Source organism: Aphis gossypii, chromosome 3 (assembly GCF_020184175.1).
Source record: "Aphis gossypii isolate Hap1 chromosome 3, ASM2018417v2, whole genome shotgun sequence".
Taxonomy (NCBI): domain Eukaryota; kingdom Metazoa; phylum Arthropoda; class Insecta; order Hemiptera; family Aphididae; genus Aphis; species Aphis gossypii.
In genome coordinates, this window is record NC_065532.1 from 14352228 (window position 1) to 14378913 (window position 26686).

General features: G+C 27.0%; 1 long non-coding RNA gene across 3 annotated transcripts; it reads right to left on the reverse strand.

Annotated features, from left to right (window-relative positions):
• Positions 1–230: 230 nt before the first annotated feature.
• On the reverse strand, positions 231–6324 carry LOC126550885 (uncharacterized). 3 transcript variants are annotated; one of them, XR_007604943.1, is made up of 5 exons: positions 5864–6324; positions 5374–5531; positions 1154–1186; positions 852–1064; positions 231–801 (listed from the first exon to the last, which is right to left on the reverse strand). It is a non-coding gene; the product is annotated as an uncharacterized LOC126550885 (long non-coding RNA). The 3 variants fall into 3 exon arrangements; XR_007604942.1 differs by having other exon boundaries at positions 852–954; positions 1019–1186; XR_007604941.1 differs by having other exon boundaries at positions 852–1186.
• Positions 6325–26686: the final 20362 nt, after the last annotated feature.

A 26686-nucleotide genomic window follows, 5' to 3' on the forward strand; every position in this document is an offset into this window, starting at 1 on the left:
ATTAAATAGTTATAAATTTAAAATGCTCGAGTAATTAATGCCGAGGTGAACGAAATAATACAAGTTCCCAACAACGATATAATTGTGTCTGTATCATGTCCGGCTTTGTTTTTTTTTATTCTTTGAGTAATTAATTTACACTGCATTAGGTCATAAAAAAAAAAAATTACTTCACTCGGTCAGGTTGATTTTTATAAGCAGATAATTGTACGTATTTATTTAATAAATAATAATTTTTAAGCATATTTATTCGTATGTTATTAAAAGATGAAATTAAAATTATAATTACCAACGTTTTCTAATGAAATATAAAATCATTCAGAAAATAAGTGTATTAGTGTTTTTTGATTCGTCAAATTGTCCACTGGTTTGTGGCCGGCGGCCGGTGACCACGCTCAACCACCGTACTGCAATTTTATTAACACCGATGCGTCCGTCAACGTATTTGTTATCATTCGTCATCCGTATTTTTTTTTTTTTTTTTGTTTCCGGACACTATTAATGCCATTTATTTTAGCACCTTTGCTCAGGCTCGTACTCACAAAAGAAATTCTGTTTGATTTTAACTTAATTTATCCGAGCTCACTGTATTCTACGCATCAGATCGGTCCATTCAACGCCGTACAGCTCGTGCACTCCGCTATCCGGTGCTCGCTATTACATTTTGTACTTGTTATTTTGTTGCTTTATATGTAATATTTAAATTGAAATCAAATTGGTAAGATAACTATTTGTAAGTCCTACCCACGAAGATCCCGGAAACCGTTTGTTTGGCCGAATCCATTCTTACAGATTCGTTATCTAAACAATTAAGTGTTAAATTTTTATATAAAAAAAAAATAGATAGGTACCTAATTTATATTACGCAGTTACTCAGCAGTACGTAATTAATAAAATTGTGTAACAATGTTTTTTGACATTAAAATTGGTTTCACGATGATCACGCTTAATTTTCTAAAAGTTAGAGAAAAAGTTTGATTGTTTTTGATGAACTAAGTTTTTCTTTGAATTAAGTTACAGTGACTACTCCGCATCATATTTCTCACACCAGCATCAATTAAATACTTTATAATATAAAAACAAGCAAGTTGCTGTTAAATTATGATTAGAGTTTTTGAATCACTTGGATAGGTTCATTTTAATTATCACGTACTTGATAAATTATGATGGAGGTTTCCGATTTCCGCTAAAAAAAAAAAAAAACAAAAGAAGAAGTTATTTTAGATATTTGTTAAGCACTCTTAAATTTAAAATTATTTAAATTTAAAATTTGAATATCTATTAAAAAAAATTGGGGCAATGCTTGTTTAATATTTTTAACAACAATTTAAGAATAACTTATGGAATAATATATGGCTAAATTTCAATATTGAACTATGAACATTAAACATTTTATCAATTTGTAACTACAAAATAATTTTCAAATTGTCCTGGTTTTTATAAACGTTATTAATATTTAACTTCGGATTATTATTTATTATTATAAAAGCTTAACCGGTCTTAAAAAAATGGAAATACAATAAAGTGATACATTTTTGAAAACATCATTCCGGAAACTTAGTTTACCGAAGAAAAAATGCACAGAGATATTTTAAAGTATATTGAAAGAAAGTTTTCTACTAACCATTGAAAGCCATCACGTAAATCAAAATTTTAAAATGTTAAATTCTATTCGGTTTAAATACTTGTATTAAATTCAATTTGATATTCATCAGTTAACAAACAAAAGTATAATGATACCTAGTAATAATAAATATTTCGACTCGTATACATTTATTATTAATTGTTATTAACTTTAACTGTGCATTAACATATAGTATAACGGTAAACGGGTGTTAAATTTTATATTATTCTTTATTTGAGTTAATAGTTCGAAGTTTAAAAAAATCTTTTCTCGTATAGATCTAGCAAAATTTAGATACCTAACCTAACAAGGCTGTGAAACGGTTTCTATTAAAATCGGAATAAAATTGTATGAAAATATTTAAATATATAATGTTTATAGTCAGCTAAATAACAATTTCTCCGTAACTTATAAAAAAAACTGTTAAACTGCAAAGAATATTTCCATTCAATTTTAATATATCTTAATAGTTTTTTCGAATTCAAGTTAACTCCACATGCTTAAAGTGTTTCAATCTATTTTTCAGAAAAAAATTGATATAGGTACACATGCATATTTTTTATTTTCATAATAAAAACTACTTTCAATTTTTTTAAATTTTTAAATAAAACTCAGTTCAATAATGTATAACCCAAACATGCATAACTTACAAAATTTCTCAAATCAAATTAACGTATGTTGCTTTAATATAATAATACCTGTTTAAATAATTATATCACAGTAATTTACAATTACTTATTATCCAACTCCTAGGTACAGATTATACAAATAATATAAATTAATTCAAATATCTTTAAACTAGTTGAGTCCAAACTCTAATCCTCTTTGTCTGCTTCATTTAGTGTTTCTTAGAAATTTGACCAACCAGGATTTTCCTTTATGTGGGACAGTAATCAATTAACTCCCTGTAGGATATGTTCTATGAATTACCCCCCAAACAAGGACTATAAGCTGTACTTAATCACAAGGCAACTTGTAATCCACTATCAAAAATAAAATATAATAGTTTCCTACTTGAATATAAGATAATATATCTAAATATGTAAAACTAATAAATTCATTACAAGACGTGTGTTCAATATTACTGAATCAGAAAGTTTTCTAAACATATTATATTTTAGTAAAAATTAATATTTATATGCATTGAAAAAAATTAGATTACTTCACTTAAATATATAAATGCAAATTTTTAATTTTATAACATTTGTTATAATAATATAGGTATAAGTATAATAATTATTTCATAAAAATGTATTTTTTCTTTTAAAAAATGCATTTATATTTCGATAAATAAAAGCAATAAAATATTTTATGTAAAAATGTATAATAATAATTCTAATATAATGTACCATTTATTTTAATAATAATCTGGTTTGTATGTATGGCTAACCATAAATAACCATAAATATAATGGACCATGAAATTCAATCTGATATACCTACGTAATAATGATAGCATTGTAGCCATGACTCTATTTGTTATCAACCTATAGTATAGCTACTACGACGAAAAAAAAAATAAATAGATTTCTAAATAATTAATAAAGAATAAAATTTTATTTTGGTTTTTATCGAACCTATTTCTAGTCTACATTTATTCAATAAGCTATTCAATCGCTATTTAGTTATTATAATATTATATATATATATGTGTATACTACACCAAATGGCAATAGAAAAAACTTATCAAGTATTAATATCACATCAAGACTTTGTCTTAATTATTATGATTCTGGTAAAAAAAAAGTATATTTTAATGAGTTTTCAAGTTCAACGTACATAACTTTGACATTTAAATGATACACAATAACATCATGAGAATCCATTAAAAATCATAATATTTATTTTAGTAATAAACGGTGATACCTATAAAAAAAAATGTATAATAAGTCAATGAGAAAAAAATAGAAACGGAATAAAAAAATAAAATCACAATGAACCTTTTAAATTTAAAATGTTTATATAATAAACACTATTCATTAATTGACGAAATTCCTCCAATCAAATTATTTCAAAAAAAAATATATATATATATGTACACAACACGAGCTAATATTATGCATTTGGGCTTAGTTTTAATTCTTATAAATATGTTTTGTTAGTAACAACTTATCAACGACAAGAACAAACTTTTTCAAATAATATTATATAGCTTCATTGTACTTTTATGCGAATTCTTTAGTCTAAAAAAATAAAATTATTCACCTTCAACGAATTGTCCCATTCACCAAAATAATGTATCCTGTCAATAAAGTTACCATACTAACCCAACCACACCGCTCTAAATTCCATTAATTATTTCGTTTAAATTTACTTAAACCGACGTTGGCCTGACTACACGTAGTTGAACAAACATTTTCTTTGCGCCACTTGACAGTACACGCGTGGATTACACGAACCCCTGTTGCTTTCAAAAACTTCCACCACAACCACCCACAGTCTTTTCTATTTCCTATAAACTTTTCTATAAAGTAAATCTTTTAACCGCCAAATTCAAGAATGCCATGCTTTATTTTTATGTAACCATTTTTTTTTATTATTATTTCCATAACGGAGCATACGGACATTATTACAAAAAACAAATTATTACATTAATAACATTAATAGTGTATAATAAAAATAAAATCAACACGACATGTACCAAAAAGTAACAATTCATCGTCCGAATATTACAAAGTACTTGAAGTATGTATATTTTTAATTTTCATTTCTATTTTCACAGGCTTTTAACTGTTGACTTAGAGTAAGATAACTATGGTTAATAATATGCGTTACTGAGTGTATTTTCTCAAGTTTGATTGGAATCCAACCATTTGATTATTACGATACACTTGACTAAATATAAATAAATTCAATCAAGTACATACTACAGGTAAAATCTGATTATGTGGGTAAGAACAACATAGGATGGAAAGTATAAATACCAATATTGTATAATATGTAAGACCTTAATTATTAACATTCGTGTATTAACTTTTTAACGGAGTAATATTATATTGACAACAAACTATACTTTTAACATGAATTAAGAAAATATAATTGGGCTGCCTCATACGGTTAGACTTACAATGCTTAATATCGTCTTAATAGTAAGACAACAACAATAATATAACGCTCTCTACTATCAATTCCGCTAATAGTGTTAATACATGGAATAGGTAATTTACTTACCTTTTAAATTTAAATGTAATAGTTCATTATCAAATTTTATAAATAATTATTAGATACGATTATTTTTTTATAGTATCTGTAGAGTCGATTAAATGCATATTTACTCATATAATATAATATTAGTGTCTATCACCATTTATGCGTTATACCTATGTATATAAAATACAATATTTACACACCGAATGCCAAAAATAATATTATAAAATTAATCTATGTATCGATTATGTATACCGTGTCTTTTGAAAATTTACAAAGTGGAAAGTTTACTTAAATAAAGTTGTGATATATTACGATATTATCACGTATAGTATAATTTATAACTGATTATAAATATAAGTTATATTATTAAATACTCATTTAATAATTTAATATGCTATATTATTATATTAAGTTTAATACGATTATACCGATCAATGACGAGAAAAGAGTATTTTTTTATGTATTTTTATTTGATTATTTCATTCATGATCTTCATAATTTTTAATTCTTAATAACTAAACATTAATAACTAAGTAATTTCAAAAATGTTTTGGCATTACTTATATTAAATCGGTAGATCGCCACCTCAAAGTCGATTACCTGTTTTACGAATGATGACGAATAATATGCGAGTTTCGTTTTCTGTGGGTTTTTAAATTTTATAGAATTTTGGTTGATTAGAGTACAAAGCCTTGATTGCCAAAAATTCTTCCCGTTGTAAAATGTTTAACGGTGGCTCAGCGTACAGCTTATAAATTCTAAAAATCAAACCGTTAAACATGTAATAGCAGTATATGCGATTCATAAATATGTAACAATAATATTAAGACGCAAAACGGTATTATGAAAGGTTAAGTTGGGTATCTATAGATAGACATCGTGTATAGCGTAGTTCGGATGTGTATAAAATTAAAGACCGGGTCCAACCCATATAATATAGGAGCCGACGCTAACCACTACACCTTTTCTGTATTAAACTTATACTTTACCGTTCATCAACTCGGTGAACATTATAATATTATTATATAACTCATCGTCGCAAAACTATGGTGCACGTCAAAAGGCAAAATCTAATAATTCGTCACTTTACCTCTATCCGGACACGAATCCGTCGATCGTACACCGTTCACGTTAAGCCGTCAGATGTATTAAATACAACCTGCGTATAATATAATATTATAATAATATGTTAGGTACGTGTGTACGCTGCCGCAGCATCTGTACAGGTTTCCGGCTCTTGTCGGTACGTTTCAGATCACAAGACCGTCATAATCGAGGTCTGACCTAATTACTGAGTAGGTAATTATTATCGTAACGCGCACGCCTATAGGACTTTAAGGTGGATTAATGGTGGCGGCCAACATCAATAAACACAAACTCATGTACGGAGATGGCAACGATTGTTATGTAATATTTATTATAATCGAACGACAGATTTTTGAGCGGCATTCACCTAAAAAAAAAAAGGAAACATTAAACTGTTAGTGAGTTATGAACTAAACAAAAATAACAGTCCTCTCAGTGTAGAGGTAGATTGGGTATTTTAAAATATATTTTTATATAACTATTTATTTTATATCGTTATTTAATATTTCTTTACAGTGAGTGTACAAATTATAAAGCATATTATTACTATACGTATTCTGATTTACACTGCAACACAGTATACTATCACATATATTTTTAAATAGTGTTCTATGTATAATTTTTTTTTTATTATTTTACACCAAGATTTATTGGTCAGATGATATTCAGTTTGTCACATTATCGCGGTTATTATTATATTTCTTCATATCATATAAACTTCTAAGTATAACAGCATTAATTATTGAGTATTACAAACTTCAAATAATATAAATAACACCTGTAGTAATTTCAAAAACATATATTTGGATGAAATAAAATTTAAAATGACATCCATGTGAAAAACCTTGAAACGTGTAGTTTTATACAAAATTAAACTTAAATTAAATTAATCAATTTCACTCGAGCCAGAGTCAGTTTTTATAGGTTTTGGAACACGTTATAAAAAGTTGCGATTGTATGAAAATCTGGTCTTTGATTGTTATTATATTTCATAAGGGTACGCGATTTTGGTGAATATCAACCCAGCTATATAAGTTGTAGATAGATATGCGGAAAATTAGTCTCATGACGCTACCACAGTGCTAAAACAAATAATATAATACAATTATAGAGGTGAGGAAAAGAGAAAAATCTACAAATAATTACTAATTGGTGGTAAAAACAGAAATAATACGTGTGATTTACTGCAATGGTGGAAAAACAAAATTCGCATAAATGGGCGAGCGCTGAGCAGAAATGACGAAATTAATAATAAGCGCAAAAACGGATTGCGGCAATAATTTGTCAGCGAAATTGGCGATGACGTACAGCTAATGCCATCGACAACGGCACGTTCGATCTTCACAATAACAATAGTTAAACATAGCACGCTGAATATCGAAACAAGTGGTGAAATACGCTACATAGTAGCGGATCTATAAATAATTTTTATTTTATTTTATGATGAGTGCTAAACTGGCAATGATAATTTCATATCCTACAATAACCTTTTTTTCTTTTATACAGGACTACAGGAGTCATATTATATTTAGCTGCGAAACAATAAATCAGGACTTATAAACCATGTTAATGAAATTGTATATTTATTTAAAAAAAATAAATAATAATACAATTAACTCGAACCCTCTAAATCCTTCTATATCTACGAATATAATAGTACTAATACATATTTTTGAGTCTATTATAAAATCAATGGTAGTGTCAAATTAAGTTATAAAATAATATGTGGTTCGAATATTTTTATCTCGGTCCAAGACAAATCAACTGATTTTTTAAATTCTTGAGTTAGCGAAACCAAATAATAGAAAAATACATTTCGAGTTAAAAATGAAGTTTCTTTTCTGTTTTTTAAAATTTAAGTTACAAGTCAAATAAGAAATGAACCGGATTTTCCATTTCATTGTCTATCTATAAATTATAATTAAATATCGTCCAAGTGAAATATATTCGTTATTCTTCGTAAACACCACCTCAAACACGTCTGCGGCTCAATTGAACCACCTTAACACTTCATCTCACGACACTCCTTCTCCTCGGATAATAAGTACCTTAGAATTATGTGTACATAATACAGTAACAACTACAATAAAAATATTCTTATAATTCTGATAGCCGGTATAGCCATAGTCACTCGGCGTGCAAGTAGAAATAATAATTATTATCGTTATCGCCACTATGCGTATGATGTACGGTTCATAGCCGGATCGAGTGAAAGAATATATACGCAGAGGCGCGGTCGCAACAACGTTCGTATCTCGTAAATCATCGTTTAGAGGCCTCCGACCGAGAAATTTATAGCAATAATAATAAAATAAATAGTACACAAGATTGGAGAAGCAGACGACGGCGACGGGAAAGATAATGTAATTACGTTGATGGATATTACCCGCGCTCGAGTGCCAGAGAAAAATAAAAAAAACAACACCACCGGAGTCGTCGTTCACCGGAGGAACACAATGCGAAACAAAAATCGCGATGGGAAATTTTTTTCCCCCTTTTGTTTTGTCTTTGACCATTAGCGCGATGATAAAATACATGGGTAAACGCACGCCATTATTATATCGTCACTGATGCGATGGCGACATTCTTCCCGAACGGCGAACACTGTACACGACTTCTACACCACTACAACACGGAACGATATTATTATTATTATTTTTATTATTATAAACGTATAGTCGTAGATGATGTACACACATGAGAGTGTACTAATGATAATAATATATACACAAGAAGCTTTTTGAAATTTTCGAACCAGAAATAATATTCACACGTGCCCTACATGTGCGAATAGGTAAGCGTACCCCAGCGGACGAGTAAGAACATCGCCCTGACAATAATATACACGTGTTGTATAATAATAATAGTTTCTATAAAAAATAAATAAATACTGCAATCTAAATAGGTATTTTAGGGGAAGAAAAAAACGATTTAATAATTCGTTACGATGACTGCAGTGAACTTTTGTGCTTACTTAAGATAAGTATGAAAAAGTTAAAAAAAAAACACTTAAAAGCGGGGTTCGTCTGCACATGCATCGATAGCGAAATTAATCGACTCTGAAACCGTTAAAACGGTTTTCTAGATGTCTGTTTCGTAATGTGATGTTTCAATATGCGAATATTAATAAATGCACTTATCACACTCATGTATATTTTATAATTTTCAAATAAATTATATAAAAATAAAAAATTATTTGAAAATACTTGAGAGTTGAAATAATCGTGCGAAAAGCACAAAATCGTTGAAATAAAAATTCGTCTGCATCAATCTTATAATTATATATATAATAAATATCAGCATACACTATTATACTTTGAAACACATTTTATATTTTAACATTTACCTCATTGACAAACATGTACTTCTCAAAACCAATTGAAATTTATAAATTCATATTTAATTTTTTTTATGGTATTTATAAAGAGATTTCTTACCTGTATATTATTATTAATATTGATCTGTTAACATTTAAACATGGTTATACAAAATAGCGCGTATATAAAATGTATACCAAGAAGAATAACTAAACTAAAACAATACAATATAATTAAAAAGGTAAGATAAATTAATATACAAGGAAACAAGAAAACTAAAAATAATTTATATTATTTATAATTAATTAAGATAAATTAAAAAAACGGTAAATGTAACCCGAGTATTTAAAAGTTATTTGCAACTCTGAGCATGCTGTGTTGTATGGTATGATTATGATCATATTATGCAATGTGTATTGTGTACTCACCTCAGCGCGAATTGAGACTAGAAAAATATACACTCTATATAACTATATACTCGGATCATTTTTACTCGTGGTATATCACGAACAATCAGCTACTAAATGTATAACATCACCAACGTTTTAATATTAAAACTGTCGATTAGTCTGTGTAAAAGTTTAAAAACATTTTATTTCTACTAGAGCAATATATATATTAAAATTTAAAAACGACTAAGATTAATCAATGTTTCCCTATTATAGCATGTTTAATTTTCACCATGTTCATTTTACTTGAATACATCAAATTATAGCTATTTTTACTATAATTCAAATGTTGTAACTGACTATAAGAATATACTAGATATTCTCTCAGTTGATATTATTTATATCGACTTTAAACTTGAAAATTTTTTTTCTAGATTAATTACGATGAAAAATGTATAAATAAAAACTGCTATCGTTTATTTTTACGATAAAAATGAATTGAACATTTTCAAAAAAACCAACTATAATTAGATGTATCAGGAAGTATGTTTTTGTTCTATTTAAATGTACATCTTTTATTATACATACTCGATATTATAAATACAAAATATATCACAATCTATATTTTCATTTGATAACTCAATGTAATTTATTTACTCTAATAAATGATAAAATATGATGAAACAAGTTCTTTTCTTCGTCGATTTAATATATTATGTTTAAATATCCCGTTTCCATAATTGTATACGTATATTAAACTCAAAAAAATAAATAAATAAATAATAATAAACCTTTTAGCACCTCATTTTACAATATTTTTGCCTTCATTTTTATATTCCATAAAATAAAAGTAAACATATACTTTGATAACTTTGCAATTCGTCATAGTTATAGGCCATAATTTGAGCAATAAAGTGCATAGCAACTAAACAAAACAAAATAATGATAAAAATTGTATGTAGCGTACATTTTACTACTAATTATTGTAAATTGATTTTATTATTTACTTACATTATATAAAAAATAAAAGTACGATTTAACACAAACAATATATTTTTAACTTTTAAGGTTCCTAATTAAAATAAAGTAGGCAAACGTGTACCGTATTAAATTTAAAGTGAAGTACTGTTATGGTTATATTAAATTTAAATTCAATGATCTATAATTGTTTAAAAAAACAATTCTGAGTAAACTGTTTATCAACTGAAATTTTTTATGCCTATAAATAACTCAAATTGAGTTAAAACATTTTTAAAATTTTATCAAATAATAAACATATTATCTACGATTATTCTTCTTTGAATTATAACAAGAAACGAAAATTGTTCAAGAAAAAATAATTATTAAACAAACAAATGAAATATTCGTAGTCGTAAAAATCCAAAATCATATTTCAAAAAAAAATAATAATATTAATAAAACCAAACATGATACTGATTCTGTTCTTTAATAATTCATCTGAGTGTAAGATAAATATAAAATGTTTAGGTACACAATATGTATCTTATATATTTATAATATTATTAACAATTATTAATTACTAGTTTGGATGTACAATGTTTCTTGATGCTTCAATAACCAAATGACTACGTAGCAGAGTTGGATTTACACTTTACAGTGATCAGACGTCGATCATACTTGTAAAGACAAATTTAGGACTATCCAAACTATTGTTGTTATAATAGTTTATTACTGAAATGTATACAAGAATATTTTATTAAAATATTACGAGCATGTAATAAATAAATATATTAATATATTAATGTAAGCCATTGAATGACAAATACGCGACAGTGATGTAGCTAAATTGCCTATCAAAAATGCCGTGTTACAATAAAAATTATAATTAAAATTTAAAGAACGTAATATTATATAAAATATGTTATAAAATATAAATGATAAGAAATAATAATATTATTTTATAATCTTTTCTATGCACTTTTTTTAAATTAAAAATTTAAAGGTATAGAAACATGTATGGTTCAAATGTCGGTGTGAAGTAGGGAATAGTCGTAATGAAACTTGAAAGCGCCGAAAGAGTACATATTATCTCACAATCTCAGGATGATTTATAAATTATTTATTTTAATTTCTCACAAAATAATGTTTAAATTTGCTCCTCGAATCACTAAATTTATTTTTGTTCATAAACAATTTAAATTCTGTCCACATGAAAAGAAGTTAAGCAAATTAACAATGTAATCTAAAATTATGTAAATAAAACTATGAACACATTGCAATGTACTTCATTAAATTTCCATCTGGATTAATTTATACAATGTGTATATAATGTCCATCTTCATCTTCGTTATTATTATCGGACCTATATCATACTATATGACCGATATAAAAAAAAAATTCAACCGATCAAATAATATTCATTCGTTTAAAAATAAAAGCTATTAGCAAGTTTTGTTTTAAATTTTTAACAAGCAATTAGCTTAATATTGTATACATATGTAAACAACTTAATACTCACACGTGTTTTATTTACACGGTTAAAGAGCAATCGCGCTACGGATAGACCACAAGTTATAAACAATGGAGAAAACGATTAATTTATCACACTTAGTGATACATTAAGTACAATTAATGGAATACAAAATTAATAATATGTTCCTAGTGATAAAGTAACCCACCAAGACTACATGGAACAACCACAGTGAACTTAAAAACACATAAGTGCAGTTTAAGTACTAGTACATACAAAAGAATTATTTATAATTACCGAGGAAAAAACGATTTACGTAAATAACCCATGTAAAATTATTCATTAGAAATTCAAAAACGCCTACATGTAACTACTTATTAAGATATTACACAGAAAATAATATATACAGTCATACCCGATAAACAATTTTATAATAAAGAATATAAAATATTATTGTGGTGCGCAAAAGACTTCAGTTTACAATTTAAATTTAAAAAACACGATGATAAGACAGAAAAAAAACACAATGTTAACAACGGAGTTGAAAGGATATTAAACAAACTGAAAATTTAATACGCGAAGTCAACTAGGAGATACACACAAATATATAATATAAAGTATAGTGCTGTATATGTATTATAATATTCAAAAAATGTACACGAGAATTCCTTTCCACAATGATACTGTTTTTGCGTAGTGTTAATCACTTCAAATTCATATAAAGCAGAGTATACGAAGAAAGTTGAAATACGCATTATTGTATTACTTCATATACACAATAAGCTTCAACCTACAAAATATGAAATCGTATAAAAACCTTATTATTTGTTACCTAAATAAAATTATTTTATTTTTTAAATAAAAAGATGCTAACATTTTTTGTTATTTATAATTTAAATATATATATTATATATATACATAATATTCCGTGTAAATATCTTTAGAACACTACGACCATTATATATAATTACGATATATTATGTATACAGTCAGGCTACTGATTAATGAAAAAACAAATTACATTTTTAACTAAAATACTTATTTTGTAAGCAGTCGTTAAGTGCTTACTGAATAGGCATCAACGATGTCAAGTTCATAATCCTACGATTTTCAAAAAAAAACAAGTCCAAAAATAATAACTGCATAATGCTATATAAAGTATACTGTAAGAAAAAAAATGATTTACAGAATAAAATATTCAAGTAATTTCTTAAAATTTAGTTCAGTGAAAAACAAAAACAAAATTATTTTAAGTTTTTTCTTTAAATAATCATATAATGTATCTATTTTAATATATAATTAATTGAATATTTTAATTGCTCTAGAAGAAAAATATTTTTTTAATTAAAAGACAAGTTTCACTATGCTTTTTGTAAATATAATATTTTATTTGGCATTTATTACATAATAATACTTAGAAGTATCATCTTGTTGACATTTAAATTTAACTTAGTCAATTTTTTTTTTTGCCTTAACTGTTTATGTAGTTGTGTGGGTATTTTATAACTTGATATTTTTTATTTCACCGATTAATTAAACTTGATAAAGACACTTGATATATTTTAAATGTAATAAAAAACTAAAATATTGATTCAATTAATTAATTCAATTCTACTCATAGTTTTCAGAACTACCTATACTATAGTATGTCTTGTGAAACAAATATTGTACCGTGGAAGATAAAAGACAATGATTTTAATTAAAATTAATTAATAGTTTATTTATTAATTCATTTAATACATTTTAGACGTTTTTGTTATTAAATTTACTTATAAACCAAAGTATTCAATAAACTACAATTTAAAAAGAAAAAACAACTACTATTAATTTTCTTAAAATATAAAAACAGTATTTTATATTTTTTTAAAACATTTGATTTCTGCATACGTAAAATACAGCAGTAAACAACTTTAAAATTTAACTAAACCTTTTATCAAAATTAATAATCATTATTCACAATATTTCTTCTTTTTTTTAACCCCGTATAAGTAATAGCATTCAATAACCCTTGTATATTATAATTTAATATAATTTATTCATATTAATATTAAAACGTTAAATACTAACACGTATGATATTATTAAAAGTTCTTTGAAAAATTAATTGTATTTGCTATAGACAGAACGACAGTTGAAATCTGCATGGATTAAATTTGTTCTATGTTTTTTTTTTTCATTAACAAAATGTGTAAAAAGAAATCAAAAAATACCAGTAGGTAAATATTTGATAAAAATATCCCAGACAACATTGATTTTTTCCTCTACAATACGCTATTTTTAACCGTAACGCTGTTCAATATAAAATAATACGTCACTGAGTAATCTTTAAAAAATAAAAACATTTATAATATTATATTCATTCATTTTTTTTAAAGAATCCACTCTGGATATAAATTTACATTTTTATATTGTTTCAATATTTGTAAGCGATGAAGTACCTAACAATATTATAAAAACTATTTAAATGTTTTATTGAACTTACGGGATTTACGTAACAATGTTTTAGATTCTTTTAACTATTTTCCCGGTTAAAATTCTTAATCTTAAAAAAGCATACTAGATACTGTAAAAATCAAAAAAAAGAAATCTGTTTTCAATATTTTGCTCGTCTTGTGCATTAATTATTCTCTATTCGGCAAGATTGTCTAAACAACGCTTGTTGGATATTCTGTCGTTTTATAAGTATCTATATTAATTTTTTAGGCTCATTCACCTAATGGTTTTCAAACTTATGATATTGTAAGTAATTTATTTTTATGCTAGATACAAATCACTAATAGGTTATTAATTATTATAATTAAGTACATTTTCAGTTTTACGTTTTACGATATATTCAATATTGAATTGTAAAATAATATCATCTTTTACGTTGAATGTCAAATGATGTAGTGTTATGTTTCGCATTATAATTATAATGAAGTGTATATTTTGTATAAATTGTTACCTAGTAAATCATTGTAAATTAAAGGTTAACACAGAACTTTTCACAATTTATTATAATGTAAGTATCTACACGCTTTTGAGTGATTTTGAGCCAAATGTGAAAAAAATATTACGAATATATTATGTTATATAGATTGCGTATAACAACAATATAATATGTATATTGTATATTATATACTTATATAAAAATAAATGAGTTAAAATATTAGTACGCATATTAATTTATTGGTACATAGTATAGTTTGGATTAAATGAATTTTGTTTATTAAACCTTATCTACTTTCAGGGAAATTTATTTTCGACCTTACTAAATGTATTTACGTTCATAAATCAAGTGATAACAAGTACCTACAACGTTACCGGATAGTCTTAGCGGAAGAAATCACTCACTAAACGCCAAAAACTGAATTTACCCATAATAGTAAAATAGTTGTACTTTTGATTTTACCGACATGTTCAATTAGGTAATAGACACTTATTGGACACTGTATATTATGTTTATTATATGTAATGATTAAATTAATTAATTGATTCCTTAGAAAATAGAAATACTAAATTATATTATAATGTTAACTATTAAATCTATGCTGACAGCATTTACGCCGTCATCGTAGTCCATTCTAGTTTGTCAAGCTAATCATTTTTTAACAACAAGCATGTCAGTTTCAATTTCGATTTAAATGAATTTAAAATTTTTAAATTTAAAGTCTTCACCATCGAATACATACTATCAAATTCTATTCGATTATATTGTTATCAGACTGAAATCATATGTTGAAGGTAATTATTGATAATAAGTAATACGATCTTCCCGATATACAATGATTTGTACAAAAACGTACAATTTTGATTATAATGGATATCGAAAACAATTAATGGTTTAGATTAAATATAAATAAACGTTACGAGACAACAATATTTAAGATATCGGAATAAACAAGTTTTGTTATTAAAATCCAAAAATTGTAAATAATAACATAATTATTATACATAACATATTTTAATTTAATTTAACTGGTATACGTTTCTAAATTTAATTTCGATTTTTGTTTCCTCGTCAATTTGTACACAAGTTTTGTCCCGATATTAATAACAAATAAATAAAAATGTGTACAAACAAAAACTACAATAATTGACGTTTATGACGTAACAAATCCTATATTATGTTACGTTCACCACTACGCACACATAATAATACTGTTAAAAGTGTACTTTATTTTTATGGGACAATACAGTATTCTAAATCAGGTTTGTTTGATTAGTTTATACTTTATTGTACTCCAAACGCTCAGAAAATCATATTATTTTTGTTCAACATACAATTATAAGTATATTATATATATATACCTATCGGTTTAATACAAAGCTATGGATCGAGGACAAATTTGATTCGTAATGTTTTGCAAACACGGTAAAAAATAATAAAACTTAAGGACCTATTTTGTTCACAAAATCTCTCTCTCTATATATATATATATTATTTTTTAATAGCTATCTTACAGTTCAAAAATAAAAATGTTCGATATTAATGGTTGTATTTGATTTCAGTGTTTTTGAGAAGCGTTTATTCTTAACATATGTAGTATTTTAATTTATTTTTGAGGCTTTTTATTCGATTATTTTATAATATTAAAATGATTTTAATTTGATTAAATCCAAATTTTGAGTATATAATGACCATATATTTTACATAATTATATCTTAACAAACTTAACTGACTAAATCCTATAATATTATTAACTAAATCCTATGTATCTACGACATTATATTATAATAATTTAAAAAATATATCTGTATAATATATAAAACGAAAATAAGCTGCTAGGTTAACTATCGATCACCATGACAAAAATATTCTATTGGATATTTTAAGCTATTTCTATTGTTGAAAACCTATTATATGTATCTCAATATTGTTTATAAAAATGTGAAAAAAAGATATAAAAAATCAAATTCTTAATTTTTGTTATAAGTTGCAACTAAAAAAATACAAGTATAATCAATAACAATTAGCATCTGTCATATAAAATATGGATGGCTGTATTGTGAAATTATGTGTTCTCATAAATTGTTGATTTTAAAAATTGTAACAATGAAATAAAATAATAACTTTAAGAGTAATTATTTAGGAATATCTACTGGACGTAACACAAATCAATATCTGAATTTCATAATTATGTGTATTGTGACTAAATGACTATTGACGTATATAAATTGACGTCTAGATTTTCGTGATATTTAAATCATAACTCATCAATATTTGAATGTTTTTTTTTCGTACTCGTGATCGATAAATAGCCAAAACAATTAATTTTATGTAAAACACTTACTAAACGTTTTGTGTTCAAATTTGAATAGTGTTTTCAACATTTACATTACTTTTGTTTCATAAATATGTTTAAACACTTAAATGATTCAAAAGTTACATGTTGAATCCTAAATAAATTAAAAATTAAATGAATATGTTGCTTTTGAGTAACAAAATATTTTAATGTGTCATGTCTAATCATTTCCAATTACAAGCAGGGTTTTAAAAATTAAAAAAAAAAACAAGTGATGTTTTTGGTACACTACCGGGAATTATTATTTTACTTCAATCTTATAAAAAACAAAAAAAAAATTTAAATATTGTATAAATTGCATTGCAAAATCAAAAATAATACTCAGTAAAAGTACTCTACCATGCTTTATGATGAGCTTAAAATTCCTCAATGCAGGAATCAATGTTTTAGCCGAGGTTTGTACTTAGTATCTTCATTTCTTTAATTCTGGGCGAAGAAAAAAATATATTTTTATTTATTTACTAATAGGTACTATGTTTATTATTATTTTAGAAAAAATTGTAATAAATATTTTCTTGTAACATAAATCATACTACAGCCTCATAAATACCTACACAAAATTGAACACTAAACCTTCTTCATCTATATCCCCTCGTTTCTCCCAACATTTATGTAGGAACAAACCCCATTAATCCTTAACATCCATATCGACCACTCTATCGCGTCTTCGCTTCATGCTCCACATGACTAATATATTTTTTGCTAACCTCAAACCAAACTACGTACTATTCCAAGATTTATAATTTCTCTGAATTCGTTAAATGCTCTTTTATGGTACCTAGGTAGATTAATAATACATTGAAGCTGTACAAATAACCACTTTGATATTAAGATTTACTGATCTTGGGTTTGAATAACTCACTTATGAATTATGTCAATTATGATACATAACACACAAACATTCTGTTATATAGTGATATAATTATCATAATATATTAGGTATAAAAAATATTAATATATATTTAAGTTTAATAATTATTAAACTCGCAGGTATATAATAAATAGTTATTCATTGTCTTTTAATTGAATTTTTTTTTTTTTGCATATGGCTTTTAACTGCATATTGCTAACATACAATATTTTACTAATATTTCAAAAACATTATGTATTTATAATTTCAGTAGACTCACACCAGTATTTGTCGCATGATTAAAATCATTTAAAATTTTAGTTATAAACTTACATCATATTTTAAATTTTATCAAGCAATATTATAAACTTAATTGTTATTAATTAAATTATTTTATTTTAAGCTTACAAATTAAGATGAGAAAAATGAAGAAATCAAAAACGTAATAATATTAAACATAAGTCGTATCGACAACAGTTGGTATTTCTATACATACATTTATATGGCAAAATTATTGTGTAACGTATCGTAAAACTAATGTCTAATAAACAAACAATCAAATAAAGAGTATTTAATAATTATATGTATTGAAGAAAAATAAAAATATTATTGATTGATCGATTATAACAATTTGATGATTTGAACTTTAAAGAAAAAGTTTTTTGTTCACCTTAAAATAAAACGGTGGAAATAATTGACATATCTACACTAATTTATTACACGTACTTCAAATTGGTTTTAAAATAATAATATATGCTGAGTAGTGTGTAGTCAAATGTGATTGAAACCCTAAATATAAATAAATTAAATAATTTTTATAGATTAAACGATTAAAAAACCACAATTGTAACCATAGATACTATTTGTACTGCTATAACTTATATACGTATACATCATATTAGTATAATAGTAGTCAGCTACAAGCACAATGGATGACAATCGAATGTAATCCTCTAAAAACCCACAATTATTGCCATAGAAGCATTGTTGAATGACAGTTGAATTGTATTTACAGAAAAAAAATGTAATCCCACGACACAGATAAAAAAAATTATATTATTGTTATTCAAAAGCTTGACTTTTAGCTTTTATAATAGTTCCGTATAATAGTTTTCAGTGGATATTTTTTTTTTATTTTTTTTTGGCAATGTTAACTAAATTAGGTCATCGAAACAAAAACGACCAAACAAATTATCCATCTTAAACAAATAATAATAAGTAAGAACTCAAAGCAGAACAAATCGGACAACACGAAAATGCTTAATCGCATTGTTAATCATACGATCCCGACGTCTTGAATATTAAATAAAATTTAAATTTTTACATAATACCGATAATAAATCTGTCACACAACACATATAGTTTAATAGAATATTATATTGTATAGCTTATAAATATTATAATATTATCATTTGCTTTGAGGTCTAAGCGTATTATATTTTTTCCTCACATATAGACGGCGACCGATAGTATTGCTTTAAGTTGTCGTCGTCGGGCAAATGGGTCAGCTAATTTGTTATTGAAGTCGTTACGCGCAGCAGCATATATTATTATATATTATCGTACAATAACTCGTTAAAATTGCATTCCCCGTGTTGAGTCGGACAAAACACGTAGTTTTTGTGCGTTACATTATTGGGCGAGAGTGTAAGAGGGAAAAAACGCCTTTGATCGGTGGTAAATCGGTGTTATATACGTAACATTTCCCGTTCTGTCACTAGAACACACGCGTTGTCCCGGCGTGCCATTGCCACTATAAGGGCACTATAATAATAATAATAATAATAATATACAAAATCGTGTCGTTTTTCAATCAAGTACAGTCCCGGATTTGCAATGACCCTAACACTATATTATTATAGTCATCGTCTCCGAGTTGTGAATAATAATAATAATAAATAGTAGTAATAAAAAGCTATACAGAGATATTGTATACGCTTTCGACCAAACCCCGAGTTAAATAATTCGCCCCCGCCCCCCCCCCCACAATTATTAGATGTAAAAAAAAAATTCTGCCTGATCGAACATCGTCCTCGTCGTATAGCTTTCACCTGCCTCCGAGTTCGAATAATATAATACCTATGGGTATACACTATACGCTTTTATCCTCAGCCACCACTTGTATTATGAAATTTACATTTTTGGCAACACAGCCCTCGCGATTCTTACGGCTTATATGTACACACAAACAGTATTTTGCAGTAAAAAAAAAATACACATTATTAAAAAATGCATGTACAGAATATTTGTACACGTAATAATATAATAATACGTAGACGCCTGAAATCGACTCACGTAGGTAAATATTTATCGACTCGATTGTGAATGTGCATCGCGGAACTAACCGCACCCTTGAACGTCATTCGAATGGCATAATACTATTATTATTATTACTATTGCTATTATTATTATTATCGAAGATATAATACTATTATTAGTATTATTGTTTTATTTATTCTTATTCGGACCAATTGTGTGCACAACTATACAAATCGTCATGCCTAACTTATTTTATTTTGGTCGAATCTTGTTACGACAGTCAATTTTTATACTAAATTGGCATACTTTATTTCTAGTTGCGAAATGTTTGTGGAATCATGGTATTAAATGAAATAAAACGACAGTCTACAGAATTGAAATTATGTGAACGTTTTTTTAAAAATTTTATAAGAATTTCATTTTTCAATGTTTTGAAGACCATTAGCATACACATTAATTATTTAAAATTAAATTGTACAGGTAATGCGAACAATCTATGTCAGTACCATAATACTTTACTTAACTTATAGTCGATATGTATAATTTCAAATTGATTGATTTTTCATTATTTTATTTTAAAAAATTACTTTAATTAACCATAATAAAAATAGTATTATAACTTATATAACCAAAAGCTTACAATTTCTTATCGTCATAATATTGTAATAAATTCATTTAATTTATATTTTTTTTACAAATAAAGAATTGCACGATTTAATGCATAATAATAAATTAATAATTATACACTTTATAAAATATAAACATGTATGAGAGCAAAGTCCTAATATTGTATAAATTTAATAATTTATAAAAGTTTTAAATAAACCTATATTTCCGTATAGACCATAGGTATTTCAAAAACAAGTAAAATAGATATCGATATCCCAAATAATGAAATAAAAGTATGTAAGTACTTAACATATCATATAAAGTTAAGTATTGTAGTTTTTGTAAATGTTTAAAATGCTTATAATGGCTCGATTAATCACCATCATTTATACAAAATAAACGGCTGAATATAAATAATCATAAAAATTACAACATAAAGTTACATCATTGAATTTTATATATTATATTATTATACACTTAACATATATGAACATTTATCTCAGATATTATGTTACACCATAGCTGATGATCAAATAAATCTAATCAATGGATATACCACAAATTAAAACCTCCTCCCCCACATAAAAATTTCCCGTACATACATACAAACTCTGAAACACGCATACTTAATATCCACATACCTGCATTGATGATAATGATGATGATTATGGTAATAATATTTAATATTATAACCATCCGTTCCGCTTGACTGATTGATTCGTTGAGAAATGAAAAGAATTGCGAATGTGTAATACAAAACAGTGTACAAAATAAAATCTCGCGTTTGACTTCGAACAAAAAAAATAATCTTTTATTCGTTGGACTGACGTTGAGAAATTCAACTCCATCGATCCAATCGACACATCAACATCGGCACAGAAAAAAAATGAGATCGTTGCAAAACGGACGATTGGTTTTTCCGCGTAAACACTATAAGTAGATATATACGCGTATGTAACAGCACACCTCGTCACGTAATCAAAACATTGTTGTTCTCGTAATATCGTAATATCGTGTTACAGATTGTCAGCTTATGAACACATAATAATCGTTATAAATAATTTAAAAGTCAAACTTGTCGAACGTTCAAACACGGCGTTGTAAAATCTTACAGAGCTACTCAGTCAAGACGTAATGTTCGGCCAAAGACCGGAGAGCGCGAATTTAAACGCGGTATAAGACGCGCGATCTGTAAACATAAACACGGTCCTGGCTTCATAGACTGCGGTTAAAGAATATATACTCGATACCGCGTCTATGTACGATCAGCTGAAATGTAGATTGCCGGCGCCGTTCGCAGTACATTTCAAACAGGCTCTCCGTTGTGTGTTTCGCATCAATTGTAAAAGTATTACTTCGTCGAACGTGAACGCCCTACAAAATAAAGGTAGGTACGCGCTATCAATGTCTTTACGCCTCGTAGTCTGTTAGTTATTACACGCACAGACGAGAAATACGAAACACAAAGTTTTGACTGTTTGTTATACAGTTAACTGTTCTAACAACGTATAAACCCAGTGCGCGAAGTCAATACGGACAACTCAAAACCCAAGATAAATAACGCGAAACAGGTATGCTAAATGTAAACAACAAGTATAATATTATAAAGTCACACTCTACGAATGACACAAACAGTATCATGTCTAATGGCGGGGAGAGCGTCTATCTGAGTATCGGTCGACCGGTGAAACGCGTTTTAAAGGTCAGTTAGTAAGACATAATATTATTATAACGATAAAAAGTGTTGTTCCTCGTTGCGAGTAATACGCTATAATAATACTGACAGCGCGCAAGACGGACTTTTTATGGGTAGTTGCAAAAGTTCTCGAAAGTAACAGACCCGCGAGGGGCTTCGATCCCATATCTCACGACACGATTAATTTTTATTTCTAAACTACATGCAATTTTAATTAATTAAACACAACTATATATATATATATATATACGTATATTGAAAGACGAATGTAGACACTTATCGCATTTGTGTGTAATACAACAAATATACCTAAATTTAAAGCTGTAAACGTGTATTAATAATATAGCGATCTATCGTGTCTTCGTGCAACAACATATTTTTTTGAAGACATCGTCTTTAATGATAAAAATGATTGCACACGATCCGTTGAATTCGATCTGTAGTGTTTCGAAGTCCTATTGTAACTTTTGAATAATGTTTTGAACGCCTATAATAACCGTTGAAAAGCTTCTTTCGCAAGATGCATATCCCAATATTAATTGTCATAATAAGGAATAATTAAAATACATTTACCATACTTAGAACACGACTTCATATTTCGATTACAGAAATAATAATTGATATCGTGACTATTATTGCTCACGTAAAAGCCGTTGCGTATTAATAATCAATCCATTACCTACTCGATTATTTATTTTTATCGTAAATAGTTCGAACGTTATTAATTTAAATGCAACTTTAACGGCTTCCGTGTATGTACCTATAGTACATATATCTGTGTTTAACTACCTACCCCCCTACCTAAATATACGTGTATTATTTATTATTGTTATTGGGTAATTCATATTTTTGTCAGTCCCGGTAAATGTCTAGTGACTAAAAATAATACAGGTAAACGCGCGGCGTTGGTGTTCATAATATAATATATTAATTAATTTATAATACATAATGTAACAACCTAATAAATTGCGAAAATGTTTGTTTTCACGCAGAGTTTGAATTTAACGTAATTTGTGAATGTTGATACGTGCATAATTTTTTATACACTAAATTACCATAAAATGATACTTAAACCATAAAACGTTACTTGATATATTTTTTTTTAAGGTGATGTATTTGTTTCATTTTTTATGTTATGTAAATTTTGATTTTTTTTTCAAACTAGTTTTTCCGACGAGTTACAAACGGGTAAGACGGTTAAGTTTTACAAATATCGAAGTGTATCTATACTCAATCAATTGGCCAGTGCACAACAATAACAGCGTAAGTCTGCAAACACAATTTATAAGCAATGCTATATGATCATATTATAAATTCAGCAATTTTTATCAGCCTATCGGGTTACAAGAAATTATATAAATTGTCGGAAAACCGCCAAGTTATTATTTCTATTTTACAAGAACTTTTGATAAGATAGATAAAATAATCGAACCATATAATTTTAAACGGAACTGTGTAATTATTGGTCACCAAGCACGTCTCTTGGAATGAATTTTAAAGCTATAAATTCGAAAGGTAGATACACTATCATGTTTACGATGGTAATTTCGTACAACAATAATATAACTTGCACCGGATGCCCATTAATATTATTGTCCATCGCCTACTGAAACCGGTCGGAAAACAAAAAGTAATAATATTACCAACTTTTATTATTCAAAATGATAAATATGATAATTTATGTTTAATTATTATGCAACGTAGAGAAAATTATGTCATTTTTATATTAATCGTTCAATGTAGAACATTGTATTACAATCTCGTTTTAATAATAATAATAATAAATAATAATAACCCAACAAACTAATATTATTTCACCTTTTTTTCGCAAAGGAAAGTTTTGTGTATAAAACAGGTGGGTCGAGATGTAAAGGCAAAGATAATAAATTAATTTTTTGTTTCGTCTAACCCTTCCCCCTGCACAGACTCTAAACAAATAATAGCTTTTAAATCCTCCACGAAATTGAATTAACGAACACTAAATTGCTTATAAAAATAGAGTTCACTATAAAATATGTACTTACATGATAATTAAGGTATATTGTATAGATATAGATGAGATACGTTAAGGATTTTAACTGTAACACCGATGAAAAGTACCAATGATCAATATTCAACGAAATAAAATATCTAAATAGTATGTAGGCGTATATTGTTCTATTATACAACAAAATAAGTAATAATTATACAGGTTTAAATATTATTAATGTGGAATCTAGAAATAATTAGGTAAATTTATATTTTTTGTTAAACGAAAATAACGTTCAAATTTGAGACGATCGGCTGAAATAAAACGTACAAGTATTTTTATCATATATAAAAAAACAAATTAAAACCACGTTTTAGTATTAATTTTTATTTCTTCTTTCGGGGCACACGTAAAGAATATAGTCGATTAATCTTAATATGAAAAAAAAATAGTAACGACGAAAAGCGTACTGGTAAAATATACATAACATATTAAACTACAAGGATAAACTTGATGAAAATTTAGTTTAAACTGTTTAACGATTTACAGACTACAGTATTTAGTTAACACCAACAATTTGAAAAATATATTTGAATATTTAATTTGTGTTAAAGCGTATAGTCAGAAACCAATTTATAAATTGACTTTCCCGAGGTGGTTCTTGAAATTGGTTTGAATTAATTTCAAAAACGAAGAACTTGAATTTAAAATAATCGCTACCGTGTAACCTAATACTATACGTGTACAAATTCTTCAACAAATGAGAAAATTGTACGTACACGATCGCGTAAAGTTCGGTCCGTCTCGGGCACCTATTAATGTTGATAAAAACATTACGTCCTCAAATTGAATTGATCAACCTGACGAGACGGTACGTGATCTTGAACGATAATACAATTAAGAATTTACAACACTGTACGAAGGGTGTTTCGTTGTCTTAACTTTCTTCCACGCAACCAAATAAGTTGGTTAAATTGCGTTCCATACTTCCCAGCAAGCAAGATATACCTACGCTATAAATATTCATACAAAACAAATGAATATAATCGAACGTTAAGGTGTAATATAATACAATGTTCTCATCTTTGAAACACATCAATGATCCTTAAACATTTTATGACGTACCCACATCAACCCGAGACTTGAACCGACAGCTATACATCGGAATCACGGCAACCAACGAAGTATACACAGGTATGCTTATAAGTTATAACGATATTAATTGTAATGCAGCTATAGTTTTCAAGTGAGCTTACGGAGGAAACAAAAACTTAGCATGTATTATATTATTTTTATTTATATTAATTATTTAAATACATCGTTAGTTCCGAGTGACTTATATATCCGTTATACATTTATGCTATTGCAATTATTTTAATAAAATGTTTATATTATAATATTGATAACCGCCTCTATCGTTATGCGACTATAGTCTATAATACGGTGGCATACACAGTGCGTATGCTGCGTGTATTCTGCAGAATACTCGCCCCTCCCCCTAAATATCATCTTAAATGCCAATAGCTTTAGTGCCAACTTGATGAGCACATGGATTTAACTTAACCTATTCGTCTTATACAAATTACTAAGATTTATTTTAGATTTGCTTCATTTTACACACCACTTGATCATCCCCCATAATATTTAAAGTTAGACGATTCTTTTGCGGCAATAGAATTACTATAATAAAAATTTGCACGATAAACCTACATATTATACGTAATTATTATTACATTCAACACGAAAAACAATCGTTAACGAATCGGTGCCGTTTCGTTATTATTATAATGTATACTATTATAGTGGTGGAGGTTTAGGACATCGTCGCCGCCACACCACGCGACACGAATAGCGTTGCTCTAAACGCACAAAATTGTCTTTATAATAAGGTTAGGTAATAATACAATAATATTGTCCATGCCGTGTGCGTGCGAGAGTGTAAATATATGCATTATAATAGTGGGTACCTATTAGCCTTCCTATTTCTCCTACTCATTCTTCGTCGTACCATCTTCATTTATAC